Source organism: Pseudophryne corroboree, chromosome 2 (genome assembly GCF_028390025.1).
Source record: "Pseudophryne corroboree isolate aPseCor3 chromosome 2, aPseCor3.hap2, whole genome shotgun sequence".
Classification (NCBI taxonomy): Eukaryota; Metazoa; Chordata; class Amphibia; order Anura; family Myobatrachidae; genus Pseudophryne; species Pseudophryne corroboree.
Window position 1 is genome coordinate 181,247,225 of NC_086445.1, and position 24,816 is coordinate 181,272,040.

The 24,816-nt window shown below is 48.2% G+C and overlaps 1 pseudogene; it reads left to right on the top strand.

The window, feature by feature from the left end:
* Nucleotides 1-22,829: 22,829 nt before the first annotated feature.
* On the top strand, nucleotides 22,830-22,951 carry LOC135054187 (U5 spliceosomal RNA; annotated as a pseudogene).
* Nucleotides 22,952-24,816: the final 1,865 nt, after the last annotated feature.

Below are 24,816 nucleotides of genomic sequence, written 5' to 3' on the forward strand. Positions count from 1 at the left end.
AGACGCCGTATTATCAGGCGCAGTCTTTTCGTGGACAAGCGGGCAAAAGGTTCCTCATTTCTGCCCCGTGACAGAGGGAGAGGAAAAAGGCTGCAGAAATCAGCCAGTTCCCAGGAACAGAAACCCTCTCCCGCCTCTGCCAAGCCCTCAGTATGACGCTGGGGCTTTACAAGCAGAATCAGGCACGGTGGGGGGCCCGTCTCAATGAATTTCAGCGCGCAGTGGGCTCACTCGCAAGTAGACCCCTGGATCCTTCAGGTGATATCTCAGGGGTACAAATTGGAATTCGAGACGTCTCCCCCTCGCCGTTTCCTAAAGTCGGCTTTACCGATGTCTCCTTCTGACAGGGAGACAGTTTTGGAAGCCATTCACAAGCTGTATTCCCAGCAGGTGATAATCAAGGTACCCCTCCTGCAACAGGGAACGGGGTATTATTCCACACTGTTGTGGTACCGAAGCCGGACGGCTCGGTGAGACCGATTCTAAATCTAAAATCTTTGAACACTTACATACAGAGGTTCAAATTCAAGATTGAGTCACTCAGAGCAGTGATTGCGAACCTGGAAGAAGGGGACTACATGATGTCTCGGGACATCAAGGATGCTTACCTTCATGTCCCAATTTACCCTTCTCACCAAGGGTACCTCAGGTTTATGGTACAGAACTGTGACTATCAGTTCAGACGCTGCCGTATGGATGGTCCACGGCACCCCGGGTCTTTACCAAGGTAATGGCCGAAATGATGATATTCCTTCGAAGGAAGGGAATTTTAGTTATCCCTTACTTGGACGATTCCCTGATAAGGGTAAGATCCAGGGAACAGTTGGAGGTCGGTGTAGCACTATCTCAGGTAGTGTTGCGGCAGCACGATTGGATTCTCAATATTCCAAAATCGCAGCTGGTTCCGACGACTCGTCTTCTGTTCCTAGGGATGATCCTGGACACAGTCCAGAAAAAGGTGTTTCTCCCGGAGGAGAAAGCCAGGGAGTTATCCGAGCTAGTCAGGAACCTCCTAAAACCGAGCCAACTCTCAGTGCATCAATGCACAAGGGTTCTGGGTAAAATGGTGGCTTCCTACGAAGCAATCCTATTCGGCAGATTCCACGCAAGAACTTTCCAGTGGGACCTGCTGGACAAATGGTCCGGGTCGCATCTTCAGATGCATCAGCGGATAACCCTGTCACCAAGGACAAGGGTGTCCCTCCTGTGGTGGTTGCAGAGTGCTCATCTTCTAGAGGGCCGCTGATTCGGCATTCAGGACTGGGTCCTGGTGACCACGGATGCCAGCCTGCAAGGCTGGGGAGCAGTCACACAGGGAAGGAATTTCCAGGGCTTATGGTCAAGCCTGGAGACATCACTTCACATAAATATCCTGAAGCTAAGGGCCATTTACAATGCTCTAAGCTTAGCAAGACCTCTGCTTCAAGGTCAGCCGGTGTTGATCCAGTCGGACAACATCACGGCAGTCACCCACGTAAACAGACAGGGTGGCACAAGAAGCAGGAGGGCAATGGCAGAAGCTGCAAGGATTCTTCGCTGGGCGGAAAATCATGTGATAGCACTGTCAGCAGTATTCATTCCGGGAGTGGACAACTGGGAAGCAGACTTCCTCAGCAGACACGACCTCCACCCGGGAGAGTGGAGACTTCACCCAGAAGTCTTCCACATGATTATAAACCGTTGGGAAAAACTCGACCGGTATTGCGCCAGGTCAAGGGACCCTCAGGCAATAGCTGTAGACGCTCTGGTAACACCGTGGGTGTACCAGTCAGTGTATGTGTTCCCTCCTCTGCCTCTCATACCCAAGGTACTGAGATTGATAAGATGGAGAGCAGTAAGCACTATATTCGTGGCTCCGGATTGGCCAAGAAGGACTTGGTAACCGGAACTTCAAGAGATGCTCACGGAGGATCCGTGGCCTCTACCTCTAAGAAGGGACCTGCTCCAGCAAGGACCCTGTCTGTTCCAAGACTTACCGCAGCTGCGTTTGACGGCATGGCGGTTGAACGCCGGATCCTGAAGGAAAAAAGGCATTCCGGATGAAGTCATCCCTATCCTGATCAAAGCCAGGAAGGATGTAACCGCAAAACATTATCACCGCATTTGGCGAAAATATGTTGCGTGGTGCGAGGCCAGTATGGCCCGACGGAGGAAATTCAACTGGGTCGATTCCTACATTTCCTGCAAACAGGAGTGTCTATGGGCCTGAAATTGGGGTCCATTAAGGTTCAAATTTCGGCCCTGTCAATTTTCTTCCAAAAAGAACTAGCTTCAGTCCCTGAAGTTCAGACGTTTGTAAAAGGGGTACTGCATATACAGCCTCCTTTTGTGCCTCCAGTGGCACTTTGGGATCTCAATGTAGTTTTTGGGTTCCAAAAGTCACATTGGTTTGAACCACTTAAATCTGTGGAGTTAAAATATCTCACATGGAAAGTGGTCATGCTGTTGGCCCTGGCCTGGGCCAGGCGCGTGTCAGAATTGGCGGCTTTATCCTGTAAAAGCCCTTATCTGATTTTCCATTCGGACAGGGCGGAATTGAGGACTCGTCCTCAGTTTCTCCCTAAGGTGGTTTCAGCGTTTCACCTGAACCAACCTATTGTGGTGCCTGCGGCTACTAGGGACTTGGAGGACTCCAAGTTGCTGGACGTAGTCAGGGCCCTGAAAATATGTTTCCAGGACGGCTGGAGTCAGAAAATCTGACTCGCTGTTTATCCTGTATGCACCCAACAAGCTGGGTGCTCCTGCTTCTAAGCAGACTATTGCTCGTTGGATTTGTAGTACAATTCAGCTTGCACATTCTGTGGCAGGCCTGCCACAGCCAAAAATCTGTAAATGCCCACTCCACAAGGAAGGTGGGCTCATCTTGGGCGGCTGCCCGAGGGGTCTCGGCTTTACAACTTTGCCGAGCAGCTACTTGGTCAGGAGCAAATACGTTTGTAAAATTCTACAAAATTGATACCCTGGCTGAGGAGGACCTGGAGTTCTCTCATTTGGTGCTGCAGAGTCATCCGCACTCTCCCGCCCGTTTGGGAGCTTTGGTATAATCCCCATGGTCCTTACGGAGTCCCCAGCATCCACTTAGGACGTTAGAGAAAATAAGAATTTACTTACCGATAATTCTATTTCTCGTAGTCCGTAGTGGATGCTGGGCGCCCATCCCAAGTGCGGATTGTCTGCAATACTGGTACATAGTTATTGTTACCAAAAAATCGGGTTATTGCTGTAGTGAGCCATCTTTTCTAGAGGCTCCTCTGTTATCATGCTGTTAACTGGGTTTAGATCACGAGTTATACGGTGTGATTGGTGTGGCTGGTATGAGTCTTACCCGGGATTCAAAATCCTTCCTTATTGTGTACGCTCGTCCGGGCACAGTATCCTAACTGAGGCTTGGAGGAGGGTCATAGGGGGAGGGGCCAGTGCACACCAGGTAGTTCTAAAGCTTTACTTTTGTGCCCAGTCTCCTGTGGAGCCGCTATTCCCCATGGTCCTTACGGAGTCCCCAGCATCCACTACGGACTACGAGAAATAGAATTATCGGTAAGTAAATTCTTATTTTTTGTTTGACCATGGTTTTAATTCATTTTTATGGTCTTACTATTTTTTTGAGTGATCTTTCTAAACAGCGTCTTATATGTACCTTAGAAAGTCGCTCCAACAACTCTCCGCCGGGTCGCGACAGTGCTTACCCACTGTGACCAGAGCACAGGGAGAAGGTACAGCATCGGTTCTGTTTAGAAGGGGAATACGGACACAGCCGCACTGTTTTGGGAGAAGACTACCAAACAGTCGCTGATGCGGCTGCCACCCCGGGTGTACCGCTAGGCCTTAGGGATCAGAGGCTTCAGGAATAGTATGAGGTCGCGATCCCTAGGGTTGATGTCAGCAGTGGGGAGTCAGACACACTCCTGGTCGCCCCTCCCCCCGGTTCATGACCAGTTTCCTCCGAGTCTCCCATCATGAACTGTTTCCCGCTTCCGTCTCAGAAGCTGTACATGAAGGGGACCCAGTCGCAGCATAGGCGGCTGTGTGACTGGTGCGTCTGTGTTCACTATAGGTACATGGAGCGGCGGTGTACCCTAGTAGCTTCTGGATCCACTCGGCGTTCGCTAACGTATTGATCGGTCCTGGAAGCGAGGGGAGTCTCCCAGTATCCCACTCTGAGTACGGGTTATACAGCACTAAGTCTCTATATACCCTTTGAGTACGATTAGCTAGATAAGTGCCTATTGCATATGAGTCTGTATACATTTACTGTTTCTTTTGCATTGTGTCTGAATTCGTTAGATCTGTTTAAACATGATGCAGTAATATGTTCTCCTACATACTTAAAATGTAGATGATGTGCTTATATTGCTTATTATACTAATGTATAACATGTGACTGACTGCTAGTGTGATTGCTGACTTTACTATAGATCTGTCAGTTTGGTTTATTCCGATCCCCAATGCTGGTGCATGGGTAGGGTCAGATTGTATGTCACTCTAAGAAGTTTAAAGTGATTAGAGTCACAAATTGTGTAGTACACTGGAAGTGTTGATAATTTATCATGTCCAAGAGCGGCAAAGGTGAGGAAGGTACACTCACAGCAACACTAACACTCATCAGGGTGGTCTTCAGTATGCCGAATGTCGGGATCCCGGCGCACAGTATACCGGCGCCAGAATCCCGACACCTGGCATACCAACATATATTCTCCCTCGTGGGGGTCCACGACCCCCCCTGAAGGGAGAATAAAATAGCGTGGCGTGCCACCGTGCCCACAAGGGGCTCATTTGCGCTCGCCACGCTGTCGGTATGCCGGCGGTCGGGTTCCCGACGCCAGTATGCTCGTCGGTCGCCGGGAGCCCGACCGCCGGCATGCCATACTACACCCACTCATCATGTTTGTCTTGCATGATCTGGATCTGGTTCAGGATGGTTTGTGCGCAAATTGGTTAGCTTTCATGAGGGTTTATTGAAAAATATTCAGGTGCAGATGGATCCACCTTGGGCTATGTTTGCACAGACTTTATCCAGTATAGCTGAACGGATAATTCCTCCAATTCCTGTACTAGGGATAGGTTACACTATTAACCCTTACGTGCAGCTCCCCACCTATGGTGTATCACTTCCAGCAGCAGCTTCTCAAAAGAAACAAGCTGATAAGCCGGTAGTAAGTAAATCTTCACCCTCACATGATTCAGATGAGGATTCATCGGAAGATCAAAACTTCAATTAATTCTACTTCGGCACGCGAAGAGGAGGAGGAAGGTCTCAGCTCAGTGGGTATAGCTGAGTTAATTAAAGCAATGAAAGCCATTCTATCCTTAGAGGATTCAAAAAAGCCTGTGTTAAAAACTAAGGCACCTGTGTTTAAACGTCCCAAAACGGTTAAAACTGAGTTTCCAGGGTCAGATCAGCTGACGGAAATTATGGGAGAGGCTTGGGCTATGCCCAATAAGAAGTTTAGAAATCCTAAGAAATGGAATTCCAATTATCTTCCAGCTGGGGATTGTTTAAAAAGGGAGGTGGCTCCTAAAGTAGATACGCATGTAATTCGATTAGTGCGAACATCTACATTACCTTTTGCCTTCAACATCATTAAATGATGTCACGGATATGAGAGTGGATGGTTTTCTAAAAAACATTTTTTCCCTGTCTGGGACAGTCATACGGCCAGCCATGGCTTCAGCTTGGATGGCAAAGGCAGTGGCTGCCTGGGCTGATGCATTGGAGGGGGATTTTTCTATAACTTCTAGAGAGCAGAAATCCCATATAGCTCATATAAAACAAGCTGCAATGTTCTTGGAAGAAGCAGCATTGGATATGGGTACTATTGCCTCCAGGGCATCAGCTGCAACAAAAGCTGCTCGCAGAGCAGTTTGGCTACGTACGTGGAAAGCTGATTCAGACTCTAAGAAGGTTTTGGAATATTTGCCCTTTTCTTGAGATATTCTTTTTGGTAAAGAATTGACAGATATTCTGGAGACTCCAAGAAGGTCAAGTTTCCTTCCACATACAATTTCAAACCTAAAGTTCTGGCTTTTCGGTCTCAAGGAAAAGCTAAAGGAAAAAGTGATAGCAAGCACTCTCAAGGTTTTTTTGTACCAGCCCGTCTCAGGTAGAGACTAAGGCCAGGGCTTTGCTAGAGGCAGTTCAGAAATTCAGTCAGGAGTAGTCATTCCAGTTCCTCCTGCACAATGAGGACAGGGTTTTTACTCCAGCCTGTTTTTAGTTCAGAAGCTAAATAGGTCATTTTGGCTTTATCTCAAAGTACCGAACAAATACATTTGGGTCCCTCGGTTTCACATGGAGATGTTACGTTCCATAATTTTGGCCATGGAGCCAGGGGATTATATGGTATCCCTGCATATACAGGATGCTTACCTACATGTTCCTATAGCACTGTCCCATCAGTACCATCTCAGGTTTGCTATCCTCCAACAGCATTTTCAGTTCTAGGCCCTACCTTTTGGGTTAGCCACAGCTCCCAGAGTATTTACCAAGATTATGATGGTAATGGCAGCCTATCTCTGCCAGCAGATAAGAATATTTACATACCTCTACGATCTTTTAATCCTGTCACAGATGCAGGAATTGCTCTTATGTAATCTGCAACAGACAATAACGTGTCTGCAGAACCACGGGTGGCTCATAAATTGGGCAAAATCGTCTTTGGTTCCGTCACAATGGATGACTCACTTGGGGGCTGTACTGGATTCAAGTCTTCAGAGAGTAATTTTACCTCTGAACAAGATATCCAAGGTTCAGTCAAGGATTCAGGACTTGTTACACAGTCAAAAGGTATCCATTCATGCAGCAATGCGCGTGATGGGTTTGATGGTGTCAACATTCGACATGGAGTATGCACCATTCCACTCGAGGCCTCTGCAGCGTCTGATTCTTGCCAAATGGAATGGGTTGCATCAGAAGATAAAAACAGACTGTTTCACGATAGAAGTAAGAAGGTCATTAGCCTGGTGGCTGCAGACATCCCATCTAGACAAGGGGAGACCCTTTTGTATATCAGATTGGGAAATAATGACGACAGACGCCAGTCTCCAGGGATGGGGAGTAGTGTCAGGAAGGTTGTGTTTTCAGGGGCAATGGACCAAGAAAGAAAGTTGCCTGCCAATAAATATATTGGAACTTCGGGCCATATACATGGCACTGATTCTGGCAAAGGACATTCTTCGGGGAAAACCAGTCCAGATCCGCCCTGACAATGCGACGGCAGTAGCGTTCCTCATCCATCAAGGAGAAACTTGCAGCCGAAAAAGCGATGAAGGAGGTAAGTCACATACTAAAGTGGGCAGAACTTCATTATCTAGCCTTGTCTGCAGTGTTCGTTCCGGGAGTCCTAAACTGGGAAGCGGACTTTCTCAGTCGACACGCAATTCAGGCAAGTGAATGGGCTCTACACCTGGAGGTCTTCCAGCCTCTAGTAGACAAGTGGGTGTTGCCAAAGATAGATCTCATAGCGTCCCGTCTGAACAACAGAGTGTTCGCATACGGGTCAAGAACAAAGGATCCCAGAGCGATTTTTGTGGATGCCCTGTCGGTGAGATGGGATTTTTATCTGGCTTATGCGTTTCCTCCAATCACCCTATTACCCAGGGTGGGGAGAAAGCTCAAGCAAGGTAAAGGTGCTGTGATACTAATAGCTCCGGCTTGGCTAAGAAGATATTGGTACACAGATCTGCAGAGGATGTCGCTGGATGTTCCACTTCTGCTCCCTCAACGTCCAGATCTACTGATACAGGGTCCTTGTTATCACAGATATCTGGATCTACTGTCTTTGACGGCGTGGCTCTTGAAACCTCTATCCTGAAGTCAAGAGGATTCTCACAACAGGTAATTCAAACTGCTCAGAGCAAGGAAACCCTCCTCAGCTCGCATTTATCACCGAATATGCCAAACCTATATTCATTGGTGCAGTTAACGTAAAATGGACCCTAAGTCTTTCAGAGTTTCCAGGGTCTCGGCATTCCTTCAGGCAGGAATGGTTAAAGGTTTGAAGGTGGCTTCCTTGAGAGTGCAAGTATCAGCATTGACTGTATGGCATACACTCAAGCTGGTCTTTCAGTCACAACTTCGATTTCTGCTTTTTCTACTCCATCTGCTGGACCGTCATAGGCGGTGTGCTGGGGCGAGACCGCAAAAAAATTGTGCAAGACTGTTACATGGTCTTCAATACACACCTTTCTTAGGTTCTATACCTTATACGTTCGCCTCCCAGGATGCTTCATTTGGACACTGGAGACTCTTATCCTCTCAGGAGCGTCCCCACCCTTGAAGCACTGCTTTATGACATCCCCAATGTTATCCCTGTGGATACCTATAGAACCCGAAGAAGAAAATGAGAGTTATGGTAGACTTGCGTTTTGTTAACTTTCTTCGAGATCCACAGGGTGCCCACTCTGATGCACCTGGTCTGAGAGTGTGTTCTTATGTGTACCATGTCTTCCTTCTCTCTGCTTCCACTTCATGCTTTAGGCTTGTTAACAAAATTGACCTGCCTGAACATAGGGGCGGGGTTATAGTTATAGGGACCGAAAAGCGTTAATAAAGGTAAGTTTACAATAACTTTCCTTTTCTGTTAATGGTTATATCCCTCGGAGGGCAGCTGATGCACGTTTATAGTGTAGTTAGATATATATGTATATCTAACTATAGAATATATGTATACAACAGGAGGAGCAGGTAACCTGATTCCGGCACCGATTCTGCAAGGGTTTGTGCAGCCGCCATTGAGCCGAATAGCCTTCCCATTTAAGTCCCATCTAGGAGGGAATTGGTTCAGGCAGGTGGTGCCTGAACCGGGGGCACAGCAGAGTGTAAAAGTTGGTAACTGAAGAGAGGTTAAGCCAGCCCCACAGTTGACAGAATGAAGCACGGTATTGCCATCTACCCATTGCTGCCAAGTGCCGACGGCTTCCCTCAGCCACCTCCCCTACATTTAAAAGCATAGATAATACTGCTAAGCAGTGATCTTGGTCTACTTAGCTGCTGGCAACTCCGATCGCGGATGAGGGATCCACTTTAGAGACTCAAAAGAAAAAAATAAGCTTTCAGGGTTGCCAGGCTCTGGTAACACATGGTCCTAGCCTCCTGGGTCACCTCAGCTGCTGACATCATGCCACTTAACCACAACCTGCAGCAACTGGAATTTGCGGTCAATGATCAGTGGATAAGGTGGGTTGGTGGTCATTGCGACTACCACTTTCGATGGCCAGCCTTTTATTAGTGGTAGATGCACATGTGGGCACAACTAGTCATCCCCATGTATACACAGCACTTTAGCGGTGTAAAACCTGGACAGCCCCCAGAGGCACCAGGTTACCAGAGACAATGATAAGGTCACTGCCAGTGTCAACTAATGCATAGATCTCCTGGCCTTCCAGCTGTACCATCAGATGAAACAGTGTGATTTATGCCGGGGAAATGTTTCCAGCAGCCATGCTGACAACAGGTTGAGTGGCTTCTCCCGTGCTACAATCCACTGGGTCACCCTGTTTTGAGCAGTCACAACATATAGGACGGGGCTCGCCACAGGTCTTTGCCATTGCAACGGTAACCTGGGTTCTGGGCTTAGGTACTGGCTGCCACCCTTACTTAGCTTTATTTAATTTTCCAAGGGTCAGGTACCACTCAATCACCAATGCCAACTCCTCAAATGTTTGGAGGTCAGCCTGTAGGGCCCACTTCCGCACCATGTGATCTAAGACTCGCATTGGCATGGTCCAGAGCAACCATCTCTACTATTTGCTGAGCTGCGTTTTTATCTGGTTGCAACCATGCTAAACTTAGCCTGGCTCATTTTGCCAACTGGACCCTTGGAGGCTCGTTTGAGTCCAGCCACCATTTGTGAAACCCCTACCCTGCTGGGTATAGCCTTTTTAAAGTCAGTCTGCCTCAGATACAGCCAAATCAACATATTCTTCTCCGGGATTCATAGGGCTCCACAGGGACAACATTGGAGGTTGTAAGTGGTGGATGAGAGTCCGGGCACCAAACAGTTAAGCTTTCCGGCTACCCAGAATGCTTGGCTCCTCTCCCCTAAAACCTCACCGCCATGCTCAGGAAGGTCAGTTTTTTTGTTGGTGCCAGCTGGAAACTGGGGATGCACATTTTCAAGGGACTGCTTTCAATTTTGAAAAAAAAAAATCCCCCCCCCCCCTCTCTGAGCTCTACATCTCCGTCACATCCCGCTGGCGCTGAAACTTACGCACACCTAATGCCAAGACAGGTACTTGTGGCAGAGGCCGCACACCGTGTCTATCACTGGGAACCCCAGGACTGCGTGGCTGGCACTGGCTCAGGTCAGGGATGCCACTAGACCAACAGAGCATCTAAGGCACAGGTTTTAGTGTATACACTAAATTTATAGAGGTATTTAATAACCTGGGGTGAAAGACCATCAAGGTGAGGTGGTGCTTAACCTGTAGCTCTCCCCCAGCTTTGGGTGTCTGTCTACTGCAGATTTCCCGCCCTTGAGCTGTAACCAACACTCACTCCGTCACCCAGAGACCTGGGCAGCCATCTTCAGCATGCAGCAAACAAGGTCTCCAGGAACACTGGTCTTAGTCGCCCTGTAAAAAACGTCTCCAAGGAGCCAGGTTTTCTGCAGCGGGGTACACTGGGGTTCTACATGGAATAGCATTGGGGTGTAGAGTTGGATCTTGATCCGAGGCACCAACAGGCTAAAAGCTTTGACTGTTCCCAGGATTCTTAGCGCTGCCTCCTCTATAATCCCGCCTCTGTGCACAGGAGCTCCGTTAGTAAGTTGGTGCCTGCAGTGCAGGCAGCTTACAGAGGACGCCTGGGTAAGGGAAGTAGTCACTACGGATACGCCATCTCTTTCAAGAAACGTCCCCCTCGCCAGTTATGCTCAACAAAAGTCCCTTCGGATATGGTAAAAGCAAAGATTCTCCATATGGTGGTACAATCCCTCCTGGACATGGGAGTGGTAGTGCCAGTGCCTTTGGCTCAGAGAGGCAGGGGGTACTATTCAATGCTGCTCCTAGTCCCGAAACCGAATGGATCTTCTCGGCCCATTCTCAACCTCAAGTCTTTGAACAAATTTGTGAAGATCTCCAAATTCCGTATGGAAACTCTTCGCTCTATTGTTCTGGCCTTGGAGCCCAAGGACTACATGGTATCCCTGGACATACAAGATGCTTACCTGCACATACCTATTGCAGTGTCACATCAGCAATACCTGCGGTTTGCTATTAGCAACCTACATTTTCAATTCCAAGCCTTGCCTTTTGGTCTGACCTCGGCTCCTTGAGTTTTCACAAAGGTCCTGACGGCCCTACTCCGCTATCAGGGTATCAGGATCCTGCCGTATCTCGACGACCTATTGATCCTGGCAAACTCTCCAGAAGTTCTCCTTTTGTCATCTGGAACTGACGGTCCAATTCCTGCAAGCCCACGGGTGGCTCCTCAACTGGAAGAAGTCTTCCCTGGTCAGTGCATGGTGCACCTGGGAGCACTGTTGGACACCCACAACCAGCGGTTGTTTTTGTCTACAGAGAAGGTCTTGAAGCTTCAGGACAAGATAAGATGCTTCCTCTCTCGCCCACGTGTGTCCATATACTCGGCGATGCAAGTACTAGGCTTCATGGTGTCGGCTTTCGACATGGTGGAGTACGCTCAATTTCATTCCCGCCTTCTGCAGAGGTTAATTCTCTCCAAGTGGGACAGCCTGCCTCACCGGATCAGGTCTCACATGATATCCTTGACTCCGGATGGTCCGTCTGTCACTAACTTGGTGGGTTCAGGGCCAACAACTGAGCAGGGGTCGTCCATTCTGGATCTCCAACTGGGTCCTTCTGACAACGGATGCCACTCTGCCTGGTTGGGGCGTGGTGTTGAAGCAACACTCTCTTCAGGGTCGGTGGACCAGGGAGGAATCTCTCCTCCTGATAAACATTCTGGAATTGCGGGCAGTGTTCAATGCGTTGACACTGGCCCTGCCTCTAGTACCTGTCAAGTACAGTCAGACAATGCCACCACGGTGGCGTACATAAATCATCATGGCGGCACCCAAAGCCGCAAAGCACTGATGGAAGTGTCAATGATTCTTCGTTGGGCGGAACGCCATTTGCCAGCCATATCGGCAGTGTTCATTCAGGGGGTCCTAAACTGGAAAGCGGACTTCCTCAGTCGTCAGGACGTACACGCCGGAGAATGGAGCCTTCATCCGGAGGTCTTTCAACTCCTCGTTGAACGGTGGGGTCTACCAGAGTAGACCTGATGGTGTCTCGACACGATCACAAGGTGCCGGTCTTCGGAGCAAGGACAAGGGATCCTCAAGCGGCGTTCATGGACGCACTGACAATTCCATGGAACTTGCCGTACATGTTCCCTCCGGTGTCACTTCTGCCCAGGGTTCAAGTAAGGAGGAGGAATACTACTTCTAATCTCAGCGTGGCCCCCAGACCTCCTCGTTCAGGGCCCTTATGTATATCAGGGCCCTTGTGTATACCAGGATTTGGCCCGGCTGGCTTTGACAGCGCGGCTCTTGAGGCTTCCGTACTGAGGGCTAAATGTTTTTCTGAGGCGGTCATTCAAACTATGTTGAAGGCCCGTAAACCGGCTTCTGCTCGGATATATCATAGGGTCTGGAATTCTTATTTTGCTTGGAGTGTAACTAACAATTCTGATGCATACAAGTTCAGTAACTCCAGACTCTTGGCTTTTCTGCAACAGGGCCTGGACTTAGGCCTTCGTCTGGCCTCCCTTAAGGTTCATATTTCTGCCTTGCCGATATGGTTTCAGAGAAAAATTGCGACTCTGCCTGATGTTCATACATTCATTTTACGGATTCAACCTCCCTATGTCCCGCATGTGACTCCTTGGGATTTGTTGGTTGTTCTGGATGCCTTATAAGAGTCTCCATTTGAAACTCTTGAGGCTGTGGACCTTAAATGGCTTACTCTTAAGGTCTTGTTTCTGCTCGCTATTGCCTCTTCAAGACAGGTTTTAGACTGGTGCATTGTCTTGTCGGTCACCCTTTCTGATTTTTCACCGTGACCATGCGGTTCTCAGAACTCGCCCTGGTTATCTCCCTAAGGTGGTGTCCTCTTTCCACCTTAAGCAAGAGATTGTGGTTCCGGCCTTTACCTCTCCAGGTTTATCCTTCAAGAAGCGGTCTTTGGATGTGGTACGGGCTCTCCGTATTTGTGAAGAGGACAGATTCTCTTAGGAGATCTGATTCCCTATGTCCTTTTTGGTTTTCACAAATGTGACTTGCCTGCTAATAAGCAGACCTTGGCCAGATGGATTAGAATGGTGATTGCACATGCTTATGTACAGGCTGGCCTTCCAGCTCCTGCTACCATCAAAGCCCATTCTACTCTGTCTGTTGGACCTTCTTGGGCGGCCCGCCGTGGTGCGACCCTTGAACATTTGTGCAAGGTGGCTACGTGGTCCTCAGTGAACACGTTCATAAAGTTCTATGCCTTCGATCTTTCCACCTCCCAGGATGCCTCTTTTGGACGCTGGGTTCTTGTGCCCGCTACAGTGCATCCCCTCCCATGAGGAACTGCTCTAGGACATCCCCGATGTAAGAACTTACCTTTGTTAAATCTTTCTGTGAGGTACACTGGGTTCCACAGGGCGCCCACCCTGACGCACTTAGCTTCTTTGGGTTTGTATGGCATTAGCCGCTGGTACCTTCTCCTGTCGTGAGAAGGTAGTGTATGTGGCTACTAATGGTTGTCGTCTCTTTTACCTAATACTGCATTTACTGGTTAACAAAACTGAGCTCCTGTGCATGGAGGCGGGGTTATAGAGGAGGCGGCACTAAGCATCCCGGGAACAGTCAAACCTTTTAGCCTGTTGGTGCCTCGGAGCAAGATCCAACTCTACACCCCGATGTTATTTCCTGTGGAGCCCAGTGTACCTCGCAGAAAGAGATTTAACAAAGGTAGGTTCTTACCATAAATCTCCTTTTCTCTTACGTCATATGGTATACTGGGAATCCAAGTTAGTACCCCGGGGTATAGACTGGTCCACTAGGAGCCATGGGCACTTTAGAAGTTTGATTAGGTGTGCTGGTTCCCCCCTCTATATCCCTCCTACCAGACTCCGTTTAGAAAATGTGCCTGGAGGAGCCAATCATGTCTCTGGAAGCTCCTGAAGAGTTTTCTGCATTTATTTTCTAAAGTTTGTTATCTTCAGGCAGGACTGGATGGCACCAGCCTGCCTGCTTCGTGGGACTCAGAGAGGTTGGGCCGCCCCCACCCCCCTAAGGGTTAATGGTCCCGTTCCCCGCTGACAGGACGCTAGCTCCTGAGGGAACTATTTGCAAGCCCCACCATGGCAAGCGTACATTCCTGCAGCACACCGCCACCCCTAACAGCCAGAAGAATGAAGATTGGTGAGTACTAAGGTGGCGTCCCGGCTAGCAGGTCGCCGACCATTATGGCAGCATGAGCGTACGAAGACGCACGGCTTCTAAACGGGGTGGACTGCGTCTCCTGACTGGGCAGACACTGAACAGTGGACACAGTACCCAGACTAGCAACAAAAGGAGTCTGTCTCCATTTTATAAATATAGGGGGTAATTCCAAGTTGATTGCAGCAGGATTTTTTTTAGCAGTTGGGCAAAACCATGTGCACTGCAGGGGAGGCAGATATAACATGTGCAGAGAGAGTTAGATTTGGGTGTGGTGTGTTCAATCTGCAATCTAATTTGCAGTGTAAAAAGAAAGCAGCCAGTATTTACCCTGCACAAATAAAATGACCCACCCAAATCTAACTTTCTGCACATGTTATATCTGCCTCCCCTGCAGTGCACATGGTTTTGCCCAACTGCTAAAAAAAAAATCCTGCTGCGATCAACTTGGAATTACCCCCATAGACCCATACAGCCAGTATAAAAAAGAGCGGGAAGACCGCGTGCCATTGAAGGGTCGGGGCTTCACTATGAGTGGATCCAGCAGCTCACAGGCACCATTTCCCTACTGCAGCTGACAGGCGCTGGCCGACATGGACGTGCAGCTCCGCCGGAGAGACTCCAGATTACCTCGGCGATACCAGGGGGTTATAGCAGGGGGAGGGAGCAATTATCAGTGTACTGAATCCCTAATCTAGGTACTTCGTCTGTGACCCGGCTAAGCTTGGCATTAGCTATAAGGCTGCCGTGTGCTGGTTCCATACTCTGTGTCTCCCTGGAAGGGCTCTTTGTGGGTTAATTGTGCATTTAACCTGTTCCTGTGTGTATGCTGTCACTGTTACAGTATGTCTGGCAAAGAGTTTCATGTAAGGCATAGTGTTCCTCTTCTCCAGGTGGTTCACTAGTGTGTACTCGGTGTAGTATCCCTCCCTAGGCTAGCGGCGCAGAACCAGCATGGCTGGACTCCATTAGGGGAATGATTTCCTCAATTTCTACTAAGTTATCTCGAAATGAGAAAGAGATGCAATACTTAAAACAGTCTCTATGGCTGAGTTTCTGAAAAAGGACTCTGTACCCAAACCAGCAGTCTGACTCTGATGATGAGGGGTCAGAAACGGATGAGGTGGGGGAGGGTACTCTGTCGTGGGGAATAGAGGCTCTCATAGAAGCCATCAGAGAGGTTCTGAATATCCCTGATGAGGTGACAGGGGAGAGTGAGGAATCTTATTTTAATATAAAAAAGAAAAAGAAATCGACACTTTTCCTATGTCAAAGGAACTAAATATCCTGTTTGAAGAACCGTGGGTTAATCCAGATAAGAAATTTCAAATCCCTAAACGGTTGTTATCATTTCCCTTTCCTCCTGAGGATAGGAAAAAATGGGAGAATCCACCGGTAGTGGACGCATCGGTTTCCAGGCTCTCACAGAAAATTGTATTGCCTGGCCCGGGTGCAGCCTCCCTACAAGACATGGCTAATCGCAAAATTGAGACTACGCTCAAATCTTTGTATACAGCTGCGGGGGTGGCCAGAGACCCACTATAGCATGTGGGTGGATTATGCACGCACTACAGCTATGGCAGTGTCTGCACACAGGGGTCTATGGCCTGTGGATGCGGACTCCAGGAAATACGTGGAAGGCCTACCTTTCACAGGCGAGGCCTTATTTGGAGATGAATTAGACAAATGGATCTCCAAAGCTACTGTGGGTATTCCACATAATTTCCTTCTGCAGGTCCCCCAACTAGGAAGGCCTACTCAAGGCCGAATTTACAGTGCTTTCGGACTGCCAAGTTTAGGGGCAAGGTCAGAGGTTCTTCTACCACCACCAGAGGCGCTAGAGGTAAACCACGCAAACCAGCAACTGCCGGTTCACAGGAGCAGGGCTCAGGCTCTGCTTCCTCAAAGCCTTCAGCATGACAGTGGACAGCGATGCCTGGAAGACTGGCAGGTGGGAACCCGGCTAAAATTCTTCAGTCACATCTGGACAAGATCGTGCCAGGATCCCTGGGTCATAGCTCTTATATCCCAGGGCTACAGACTGGAGTTCCAAGAGCTCCCACCTCCACAGATTCTTCAAATCAGGCTTACCAGTTTCACAAGAGGCAAGTATAACTTTACAGTACTCCATTCAAAAACTGGTACAGACCCAGGTCATTGTTCCAATTCCACCTCATCAACAAAACAAGGGGTACTATCCAAGCTTGTTTGTAGTACCACAACAGGACGGTTTGGTAAGCCCAATTCTGAACCTCAAGTCGTTGAACCCGTATTTACGAGTGTTCAAATTCAAGATGTAATCTCTGAGAGCGGTGATCTCAGGTCTGGAAGAGGGGGAATTCCTAGTGTCTCTGGATATCAAGGATGTGTACTTACATATTCCGATCTGGCCGCCTCATCAGGCTTACCTACGGTTTGTACTGCAGGACTGCCACTACCAGTTTCAGGCCCTGCCATTTGGTCTCTCCACCGCACCGAGGGTGTTCACCAAAGTGATGGCAGAAATTATGTTTTTACTCCCCAAACAAGGAGTGAACATAATTCTGTACCTGGACGATCTTCTGATAAAGGCACCGTCCAGGGAGCGGTTGTTGGACAGCATTGGCCTCTCAACCAGACTACTCCTGGCTCTTGGGTGGATTCTGAACCTACCAAAATCTCACCTAAATCCAACACACACGCTTCCTTTCTTGGGAATGATAGTGGACACAGAGTCTCAGAAAGTGTTCCTTCCCTTGGAGAAGGCAATGGTAATCCAGTCAATGGTTCGGGCTGTTCTGAAGCAGATCAGGAACTCTGCATCTCTGCATACACCCTCTGGGGAAAATGGTGGCTTCTTATGAAGCTATTCAGTACGGAAGGTTTCATGTGAGGCCCTTCCAGCTGGATCTGTTGGACAAATGGTCCGGGTCACATCTTCACATGCACCAGAGGATCTGTCTGTCGCCAAAAGCCAGGATCTCCCTTCTGTGTTGGCTACAGACTTCTCACCTAGTCGAGGGTCGAAGGTTTGGGATTCAGAATTGGATTCTGCTAACTACGGACGCAAGCCTCAGAGGTTGGGGCACAGTCTCCCAGGGGTTGCAATTTCAGGGAAGATGGTCAAGTCAGGAAGTCATCCTTCCAATAAACATCCTGGAACTCGGCTATCTACAACGCTCTTCTGCAGGCCTCATCTCTGATTCAGAATCAGGCCATTCAAGTCCAGTCGGACAATGTGACTGCGGTAACGTACATAAACCGACAGGGCGGAATAAAAAGCAGAGCCGCATCTTCATTCCTGGAGTAGACAACTGGGAAGCAGCCTTCCTCAGCAGACACGACCTCCACCCGGGGGAGTGGAGCCTTCACCCGGAGGTGTTCCGGTGGTTGACACGTCGGTGGGGATATCCACAGATCAACATGATGGCCTTTTGACTCAACAAGAAGCTCCAGTGGTATTGTTCCCGGTCGAGAGACCCACAAGCAGTGGCGGTAGATGTTCTGACAACTCCGTGGGTCCACCAGCTGGTGTACATGTTTCCTCCACTTCCTCTGATCCCAATAATTCTAAAAAGAATAAAAAGGGAACAGGTTCAATCAATCCTCATTGCTCCATACTGGCCACGAACGGCCTGGTACGCGGATCTTCTCAAGATGTTGCTCGAAGATCCATGTGCTCTGCCTCTTCGCGAGGATCTATTGCAACAGGGCACGTTCGTCTATCAAGACTTACCGCAGCTACGTTTAACGTCATGGAAGTTGAGTGGCTGATTCTAGCCAGAAGAGGGATTCCTAACAAGGTAATCCCGACTATAATCCAAGTCAGAAGGGGTAGCGTCTAAACATTATCTGGAAGAAATAGGTCTCTTGGTGTGAGAGCAGACAAAATTCTGCAGTCGGGAGTGGATGTGGGCTTACGTCTAGGCTCCATAAAATTCCAGATTTCGGCCTTGTCTGTTTTCTTTCAAAAACAATTGGCTTCTCTCCTGAGGTCCAGACGTTCTTGAAAGGTGTTCTGCACACCCAACCTCTCTTTGTGCCTCCCACAGCACCTTGGGATCTCAATTTGGTGTTTGCAGTTCCTCCAATCGGACTGGTGTGAACCGTTACAGGAGGTAGACATAAAGTACCTTACGTGGAAGACCGTCACACTGTTGGCCTTGGCTTCAGCAAGACGTGTGTCAGAGCTAGGGGCGCTGTCTTACAAGAGCCCCTACTTGATTTTCCATGAGGACAGAGCTGAACTCAGGACTTGTCCGCAATTTCTCCCTAAGGTGGTGTCCGCAATTCGCATCAACCAATCTATTGTGTTCCCGGTTGTTACGGACGTCTCTGCTACTTCAAAGTCTTTGGATGTTGTGAGGGCTTTGAAGGTGTATGTAAAGAGAACAGCTCGTCACAGGAAATCAGACTCTCTGTTCGTTCTCTCTGATCCCACTAAAATTGGGTGTCCTGCTTCAAAGCAGTCAATTGCACGCAGGATTAGGCTCACTATCCAGCATGCCTATTCCACGGCAGGCTTGCTGGTTCCAAAATCTAGGCCCACTCTACTCGGTCGGTGGGTTCCTCTTGGGCGGCTGCCCGGGGTGTCTTGGCTTTACAGCTCTGCTACTTGGTTAGGTTCGAACACGTTTGCTAAGTTTTACAAGTTCGATACTTTGGCCTCTGAGGACCTTCAGTTTGGTCAGTCAGTTCTGCAGGAACCTCAGCACTCTCCCACCCGGTTGGGAGCTATGGTATTAACTTGGATTCCCAGTATCCCCTAGGACGTAAGAGAAAAATAAGATTTTACTTACCGGTAAATCTATTTTTCGTAGTCCGTAGTGGATGCTGGGGACTCTGTAAGGACCATGGGGAATAGACGGGCTCCGCAGGAGACATGGGCACTTTAAGAAAGAATTTAGATTCTGGTGTGCTCTGGCTCCTCCCTCTATGTCCCTCCTCCAGACCTTAGTTAGAGAAACTGTGCCCGGAAGAGCTGACAGTACAAGGAAAGGATTTTGGGAATCCAGGGCAAGAATCATACCAGCTACACCAATCACACCGTATAACTTGAGATAAACATACCCAGTCAACAGTATGAACAACAGAGCAACAGGTCCAACCCTGATGCAACCATAACATAACCCTTATTGAAGCAATAACTATATACAAGCATTGCAGAAGAAGTCCGCACTTGGGACTGGCGCCCAGCATCCACTACGGACTACGAGAAATAGATTTACCGGTAAGTAAAATCTTATTTTCTCTAACGTCCTAGTGGATGCTGGGGACTCTGTAAGGACCATGGGGATTATACCAAAGCTCCCAAACGGGCGGGAGAGTGCGGATGACTCTGCAGCACCGATTTAGCAAACACAAGGTCCTCCTCAGCCAGGGTATCAAACTTGTAGAACTTTGCAAAAGTGTTTGAACCTGACCAAGTAGCCGCTCGGCAAAGCTGTAATGCCGAGACCCCTCAGGCAGCCGCCCAAGAAGAGCCCACCTTCCTAGTGGAATGGGCCTTAACTGATTTTGGCAGCTGCAATCCAGCCGCAGAATGAGCCTGCTGAATCGTGTTACAGATCCAGCGAGCAATAGTTTGCTTTGAAGCAGGAGCACCAAGCTTGTTGGAAGCATACAGGATAAACAAAGACTCTGTTTTCCTGACCCTAGCCGTTCTGGCTACATTAACCTTCAAAGCCCTGACCACATCAAGCAACTCGGAATCCTCCAAGTCAGTAGTAGCCACAGGCACCACAATAGGTTGGTTTATATGAAAGGATGAAACCACTTTCTGCAGAAATTGTGAACGGGTCCGCAATTCTGCTCTATCCGCATGGAAAAACCAGATAGGGGCTTTTATGTGACAAAGCCGCCAACTCTGACACACGCCTAGCCGAAGCCAAGGCTAATAGCATGACCACCTTCCACGTGAGATATTTCAACTCCACCGTTTTGAGTGGTTCAAACCAGTGGGATTTCAGGAAACTCAACACCACGTTAAGATCCCAAGGTGCCACTGGAGGCACAAAAGGGGGCTGAATATGCAGCACTCCCTTTACAAACGTCTGAACGTCAGGTAGAGAAGTCAACTACTTTTGAAAGAAAATGGATAGGGCCGAAATCTGGACCTTAATGGAACCCAATTTTAGGCCCAAATTCACTCCTGACTGTAGGAAGTGTAGGAAACTGCCCAGCTGGAATTCCTCCGTAGGGGCATTCCTGGCCTCACATCAAGCAACATATTTTCGCCATATACGGTGATAATGTTGAGCGGTCACGTCCTTCCTAGCCTTAATCAGCGTAGGAATGACCTCCTCCGGAATGCCTTTCTCCGCTAGGATCTGGCGTTCAACCGCCATGCCGTCAAACGCAGCCGCGGTAAGTCTTGGAACAGACAGGGCCCCTGTTGCAACCAGTCCTGTCTTAGAGGAAGAGGCCACGGTTCCTCTATGAGCATTTCTTGCAGATCTGGATACCAAGTCCTTCGTGGCCAATCTGGAACAATGAGTATCGTTCTCACTCCTCTTTTTCTTATTATTCTTAGCACCTTGGGTATGAGAGGAAGAGGAGGAAATACATAGACCGACTGGAACACCCACAGTGTCACCAGGGCGTCTACAGCTATCGCCTGAGGGTCTCTTGACCTGGCGCAATACCACTGTAGTTTTTTGTTGAGGCGGGATGCCATCATGTCCACCTGTGGCAGTTCCCACCGACATGCAGTCTGTGCGAAGACTTCCTGATGAAGTCCCCCTGATGAAGTCCCCACTCTCCCGGGTGGAGGTCGTGTCCCAGGATGAACACTGCTGACAGTGCGCTTACGTGATTTCTTTTTCATCCACTAGGGGTCACTGGAGTACTCTTGGGGATATGGGCGGCGTAGCAGAACAAAGGCACTGAATATTTAAATTTAGAACTCTCCACCCCTCCATATCCCTAGAGTACCTCAGTGTACGAACCCAGTGTTTTTTCTGTGCTCAAAGCACTAACATCGGCTTGTGGGATTCCCACACTTGGATGGAAGATTTATTAATTTTTCATTTTGATTTTTTTTTTAATTTTTAATTTTACACTTAGCACATCCCTTCCCAGTTTCTGGAAAAACATGGGTCCGGGATGGTGCCGCTGCAAGGCAGCGCATGGCGTGTTGGTCCTCACAAAGAGCACCCTCACAGCCACAGGCAGCCCACTGTCTCCTGCAACAGCTGGACGGAGCTTACAGAAAGAAGCCCCGTCACAGCCAGGAAGAAATGATCAAAGAGCTGGACGGAGCTTACATAAAGAAGCCCCGTCACAGCCAGCAAGAAGTTATCAAAGACGAGCTGGACGGAGCTTACAGAAGAAGCCCCGTCACAGCCAGGAACAAGCTGGACGGAGCTTACAGAAAGAAGCCCCGTCGCAGCCAGGAACAAGATGACTTGAAAGCTGGACGGAGCTTACACAGAGAAGCCCCGTCGCAGCCTTGAATAGGAGGAAGGTAAGCTGGGGAACGGGGCGGTCAGCGCAGGCTGCCGCCCCGCTAGGTGGGTCACAGTGAATGCCGCTTCCACGCACCGCCCGCCACAGCGCCCAGCCGCTACGTCTGAGACTCGCTCCAGACGGCAGCGCTACGTCCGCCCGTCCCAGCCGCTCCGTCCGGCCGACAACATCCACCCGCAGACGCTCACTAACAGCGTTAACAGGGTGACAACCGGGCCGCTGCTCCGTCCGACCGCCCAGCACCGCAGATGCCAGCCTCCCTGCAAGCCTCCCTGCAAGTCTTCCCGGCTGTTCCTGAGAAGACACAGTGTTACAGGGGGGAAGGGGGGCGGTGGAATCGGGCGACTCACTGCTGAAAGGGTATGTAAAATACATATATAAACAGCAGTTATATATGCAGCCAGAGGTGACAGTAAATAATGCAGACATGTATTATAACCTGTCCTGTGATATCAGAATATTAATGATTATCATGTATAATAGGCTATTGAGCCTATATATATTAATATCTGTGATGATCACTGTATAATAGGCTATTGAGCCTATATTAATGTATGTGATTATCACTGTATAATAGGCTATTGAGCCTATATATATTAATATCTGTAATTATCAAATAGGCTATTGAGCCTATATTAATGCTGTATAATAGCCTATTGAGCATATATATATTAATGTCTGTAATTATCATAGGCTATTGAGCCTATATATATATATATATATATATATATATTTATTCATAGAGCATGTGTTGTACCCATACTGTGATTATACTGTATAAGAGGCTATATTAACACTGAACAATTGTAACTTGTTCAGGTGATTATCACAGTCAGCATGGCAAAGGGGCCATTTTAACATGCTTCCTGTTGTTTTTCCAGTTTGTAATTCTGGAACATTCCTGCCCTACATCTCTAAGCCACCAGAGGCGCAGGGGTGTTAGTGGGAATTTGGTTCGGGTTTCACATGCCCATGTGAATTGCTTTTCACATAAAGAATACTCTGGTTTCTCTTCAGATCGAAAAAAAGCTTTCGCTTTTTACTACAGATTTCCGTTGAGAGAAACAACCATGAGTTTCATATAAATATGCTTTTCAGCAATAAAATATATATATGATAATAACTTCAATAAGTCGTGCAAGTGTCTGTCCGTTGACTATTGTGGTGTCTGTCTGCATAGCGAGTAAGGCTCTAGCGCAGACTAAAAATTGCATTGGCAATTCAAATTAAAAGAGCGGTAACGGAGTCTCGGAAGTTACTCCACCAGCACTAACGAAGGACAGTCTTTCCAAAGGGCCAATTTCCCTTTGGGTACCAGGGTGTTTATTTAACTGGTCTTATAATTTAATGCACGATTCTATGTCAAATCTCACACCGATAACTACGAGTGAGAAGGGTACATTAGTCCAGCACTCAGATAGTGCGGCCCAGTGAGTCAATGTCTACGTTTTTACAGAGACTAAGTAGACTCTAACCACTATTTAATCGTTTCCAAAATGACACGATCCGCCATTGGTAAATGCGTCTGTGTCAAACATTATAAAGACCCAAGATACATTTGGGTCATTAGACTATGTATGGAAACAATAAACTGTTAAAAGAAGCTGCAGAGTATATCTGTAAAGCTTCTGCTAACGCCGGTTACTTCGATTCTCACTTTTCATCGTCGCTAGTTTAAGCGCGACAAGGCCAGAGCTTGTTTGGTCCTAAATTTGATATTCAGCCATTACCGCATCCAGTATCAAAACGGAAATACTTGTGCCGGCGTTTAATCCCTTTAGACTTCAGTTTTTTCAAGGCGGTGGTACAAAACAGTCACGCCTTGTAACGACAGGACGCTACAGTCAGCAAGCCAGTGGCTTGATGACCTCTTAGGCCATCTCCATTTTCCAATGTGGAAGCGCGTCTTTACACGTTACATTTGCGGGGTTTCCAGACATCAACTCATGGATGTCTCAGCTATTTACAGATTAAAGGATAAGACTGCCTCTGTCGAACGGTTTGGCAGGTTGCCATTTAGTCTCTGCTAGTTTTCAGCTGTCTTTATAACCAGGCAGTAGTACACCAACAGAGTCAGGGTTACTTATTCCCCTCTGTTTGGGGTAACAAAACCAGACAGCTCCGTCGCAGTCTCAATCAGCAAGTCACAATGCAGTTTGAAAATGGATTTTCTGCGGTTAGTATTTGCATATTGGAGCCACAAAATTGCATAATTTCACTTGATCTTCACAATGCGTATTTACCCATTCCGGTTTGGTCATCACAGGTTCTAGCGTTTGCAAAACGCCACAACCATTAACCATTTCAGGTCTACCATTTGGCTTCTTGTCAACGCCTCGGGTATTTACCAAAGTGATGTTGGTGATGATGGCTCATCTCAGAGACCTGCCAGTGACAATCGTTCCATACTTAGACGATCTGCTCATAAGAACTCTGTCTCAACAAAGTTCCTTTAACTTGCGCTACTAATGTATACTGCGGTGGCAGATCAAGTTCAAAAATAATCGCATCTAAAAATACGGTAAATCGAAGACATTTACCTACTACACCAGCAAGAACAAATGTACATCTAGTAATTAGTGCAAAACACGCACACTAGCGGTACATTGCTGTATTCGCCTGTTAAGAATAATGATGTGTTTCAAAGCGATTTAGTTCGCCGGCCTTCACTCGCGTTTCCCACAGAGGGGCGAGGGTGTATATAATCTGGACGAGAGTCTCAGAGGTTCAGGAGTTGTAGTTAAAAAAGATCAGCGACAGAGGTTCTGAAACGGATCACGACAGATTGCTGTCGATAAATGTCCTGGAACTCCGTGCATTTTACAATGCACTACATGCTTCGCTTTCAGTCTGACCAACAGTCAGACAACGCAACGGGAGTTGCATACACAACAACCAGGGAGAACCAAGAAGCCGCATGGCAATGCGGCAGGTAACTCGAATCCTCAATTGCCCAGAACACCATTATGTGATAATGTCAACGG